Below are 4,602 nucleotides of genomic sequence, written 5' to 3' on the forward strand. Positions count from 1 at the left end.
TTATCAAGTTTCTCGTCTATCTGGATGTCATCTTTCTCTTATTCCTCTGCAATTTGTCTTCAAAATTCATTTGTTCTTATCTTTTTTTTCCCATGCAATTTATGTCATAGTAAAGGAGCTTTCTCTAAAAGCTATTCCTTTTCAAAATTTCAGAATGTCTTCTCAACCGATAAAAAGGTTAGTCATTAATCCTTCAATCCTATCGAAACCGGCAAAGATATATCGGGTCCGAGCAAGAGCAGGGGACAGTAAGGTCACAAAGCAGTCAGAAGAAATGGCAGAATTCGATTCGTCGCTTCCAGAGTTGCCAGAATTTGCAGCGATTCAGAAACAAGATGAACCATCGACCCTAGTCCAGGATCCGACTGAGGATATCAATATTGGTTCAGAAGATAGTCCGAAAATTCTCAAGATCGGCACCAGCCTAAGTACAGATGAGAAGGAAAGGCTCATTGACTTTCTCAAGCAGCACCAAGAAGTATTCGCATGGACTTATGAAGATATGCCCGGTTTAGATCCTAAATTGGTGGAACATCGACTCGTTCTGAAGCCTGATGTGAAACCTGTTAAACAGAAGTTAAGGAAAATGGATCCTCGAATCGAGCAACAGGTCAAGGAAGGACTTGAGGACTTGCTTAAAGCAGGATTCATTCGAGCAATAGATTATCCGGACTGGTTGGCGAATATCGTTGCAGTTCCCAAGAAAAATGGCAAAGTGCGAATTTGTATTGACTTTCGCGATCTCAATAAAGCTACTCTGAAGGATGACTATCCCCTCCCAAATATTGACCTCCTAGTTGATAGCACGGTTGGGCATGCCATGTTTTCCTTCATGGATGGATACTCCGGATATAATCAGATCAAGTTAGCCGCTCGTGACCAATCCAAAACATCCTTCACTACGCCATGGGGCACTTTCTGTTATACAGTCATGCCGTTTGGTCTCAAAAATGCTGGGGCAACTTATCAGCGTGCAATGGCTGCCATTTTCCATGATCAGATGCACAAGACCATGGATGCATACGTTGATGACATCTTGGTCAAATCCAAGGAGGAAGGAGACCATATCGATGCCTTAAGTCAAGTCTTCAAGCGGCTTATTCTTTATAAGCTAAGACTCAACCCTCAGAAGTGTGTCTTCGGAGTTGAATCAGGCAAATTGCTAGGCTTCTTGATCAGCAAAAAGGGGATAGAAATGGATCCCGCTAAAGCAAAGGCCATCATTGACATGCCACCTCCAACTACTCTTAAGGAATTGCGTAGTCTTCAGGGACGTATGCAATCAATTCGGAGATTCATATCCAACCTTGCCATGAGATGTGAACCTTTCAATCATCTACTCAGAAAAGGAGTGAAATTTGAATGGGGACCAGAGTGTCAGCAATTGTTTAAGCGTATCAAGAAATATCTTCTTAATCCGCCCGTTCTAAAGCCACCAGAATTGGGAAAGCCTCTCTTGCTATACGTTTCAGTTAACCAAGCCGCTTGTGGCGGATTCTTGGCACAATATGAAGAAGGTAGTTTGGTTGAACATGCCATTTACTATGTAATCAAGACTTTTATTGACTACGAGAATAAATATTCTCAAATAGAGAAGACATGCCTAGCACTGGTATGGATGTGTCAGAAGTTGAGACATTACATGTTAGCATCAGAAGTCAAGATTCTCTCAAAACTTAATCCTCTCAAGTATATTCTCGAACAACCATTTCTTAGTGGACGGATTGCTAAGTGGCAAGTCCTGTTAATGCAGTATGATCTGGGGTATGTTTCTCATCAATCTATCAAAGGTCAAGCAATTGCAGACCAATTGGCAGATTTTCCTTTAGCAGAAGATGTTAAAATCGAGGATAGTTTTCCCGATGAACGGATCTGTAATGTTCAACAATCCCCAGTTTGGAATCTATTTTTCGATGGATCCAAGAACATGGCCGGCATAGGGGTCGGAATCTTGCTGATCACACCAGAGAAAGAGATGATCCCCTTTTCTCTGAAACTGGATTTTCAATGTACCCATAATATGGCTGAGTATGAAGCTTTAATACAAGGTATGAGAATTTTGCAAGACTTCAATGTTAAGAGGGTACACGCTTTCGGTGATTCATTGCTCGTAGTTAGCCAAGTCAAAGCTGAATGGCAGGTAAAAGATCAGAAGTTGCTCCCTTACCAAAAGATTGTTTTAGCCCTTATCAACAATTTCGAGGAATTTCAGCTTTTCCATATCAAAAGAGAGTTTAATCAAATAGCTGATGGTTTGGCCAGCCTGGGCTCCATTATGTCTTTCAGAAATGGAGAATCCTGTCGCTCCTTTGAAATCGGTAGACTTGACCAACCTGCCTTCGTTCCGGTAATGCAAGTCAACCATGCGGAACAGAAAAAGAAGCCTTGGTATCAAGATATCAAAAACTTTATTGAAACTGGTGAGCTTCCACCAGAACTATCAAAGAAGGAGCAAAAAGCAATTCGGCATATGTTCGCCCGCTATTTTATCCTTGCCAATGTTCTTTATCGTCGCGGGTTCAGTTCTGAGTATTACAGGTGCTTAGACGAAGAAGAAGCTAAAGAAATCATACGAGAAGCGCATGAAGGTATTTGCGGTGGTCATGTCGGCTACCAAACCCTTGTTAAACAAATCATTCGGGCAGGATACTATTGGAGAACCATGCAGCAAGACTGCTATCGTTTTGTGAAGAAGTGCGTTCAGTGTCAGATACACGCACCTTTTATTCATGCACCAGCCACGTACTTGCAATCAGTCGTGTCTCCATGGCCATTTTCTATGTGGGCCTTCGACGTCGTAAGACCCATCTCTCCTTCAGCTTCTAATGGTCATAAATATTTCCTTGCCGCAATAGAGTATTTCACCAAATGGGTTGAAGCCGTCACTCTGCGTACAGTGGAAGGTCGACATGTAGTCTTGTTCATTCATAAGAACATTCTTTGTCGTTTCGGTATACCCCACGACATCGTGTCAGATAATGGTACTCATTTCAAGAATGAGAGAATGAAGATCTTTTGATCAAAATTCAGAATTCATCACATTTTTCAGCTCCTTATTATCCACAAGGAAATGGTCAGGCAGAAGCAACCAACAAAAGTTTGATTCGCATCTTGGAAAGAACCGTTGAGACGGGTCGTGATTGGCACGAGAAAATTCATGATGCACTTTGGGCATATCGAACTACCATTCGAACCCCAACCAATGCGACTCCTTCAGAACTTGTTTATGGGACTGAGGTGGTGTTACCTCTTCATGTTCAGAAACCCGCCCTTAAGTTCGCATCTCTTTTAGAGCTACCACTCGATCAGTATCAGCAACAGAGATTGGTACAGTTAGATTTACTCGATGAAAAAAGACTCAAAGCAGCAGAACACGCTCAGTCTTATCGTCAGAGGATAGCAAGGCAATATGCCAAGTCAGTCATCGAAAGGAGATTCCAAGTTAATGACTTGGTCCTTAGATCAACGGCTCATCTCAAGCATCGTCCACGTGGCAAATGGTCACCAAACTGGGAAGGTCCCTACGTGGTGAAAGAAGCGTTGCCCCGTAATTCATATCGTCTGATTAATGCAGACGGGGTAGAACTATCCGACCCCATTAATGCTCGACATCTGAAGAAATTCTATACCTAGAAAATCTCTATTCTATCTTTTGTATTCTTCAAAAATTCTCCTCAATAAATGATCAATTATTCTTTGGTCAAAATACCCCTCTTCCCCAGAATATACTGGGGCATTCTTGTTAAAGTTGCCTTTTATCCAAAACAATTTGTGTGCAGGCAGGATCTAATAAATCTCTCATTTTGCACGCATGTGCACTCAGTTGCATCCATTTGCATTTGCACGCATTCATCTGCATCAATTTGCATTGAATTTCCCATTCAGGATAAGGGATAAATCCTGCGACCCCGGCAAGTCGTCCAAGTCATCGCCAATTGATGACCCTTCAAAACCCAGTGCTCGTACTGGTAATCTTTTAAAAACCAGTGCTCGTACTGGTAATCTTTTGAAACCCCAGTGCTCGTACTGGTAATCTTTTAAAAATCAGTGCTCGTACTGGTAACCTTTTAAAGTCCAGTGCTCGTACTGGTATCCTTTAAAACTCCAGTGCTCGTATTGGTAATCTTTTAAAATTCAGTGCTCGTACTGATAACTTTTTAAAATCCAGTGCTCGTACTGGTAGCCTTTTAAAGTCCAGTGCTCGTACTGGTATCCTTTAAAAAATCCAGTGCTCATACTGGTAATCTTTTAAAATACAGTGCTCGTATTGGTACTTTGCAAAAGTTCGGTCTTCATACTGGTCGCAACATAACTCTCACATTGAGGTTCAGGCTCAATCTTTAGACCTGCGAACCAAACAATCTGTATCAGACTCTTGGGTTGTTCCATTCTGTTAATCTGACATTCGGGTTGCCGATTTTGTCAAGACATCTAGTCATTCGTGTTATCAAGCAGTTCTTTGAGTTATCAAAAGCTATCAAAATCAATCGCCAAGTATCTCTCTTGCGAGGGACCCTTTTTCCAGGGAGAGTTTGAGGGAGCTCGTTTCTTTTCGTATGTCTTTATTGTTCGTTCGTTGAACCCCTTTTTCTAGGGAGAGTT

This window comes from Nuphar pumila, chromosome 17 (assembly GCF_984573655.1).
Source record: "Nuphar pumila chromosome 17, dmNupPumi1.hap1.1, whole genome shotgun sequence".
Lineage (NCBI taxonomy): Eukaryota > Viridiplantae > Streptophyta > Magnoliopsida > Nymphaeales > Nymphaeaceae > Nuphar > Nuphar pumila.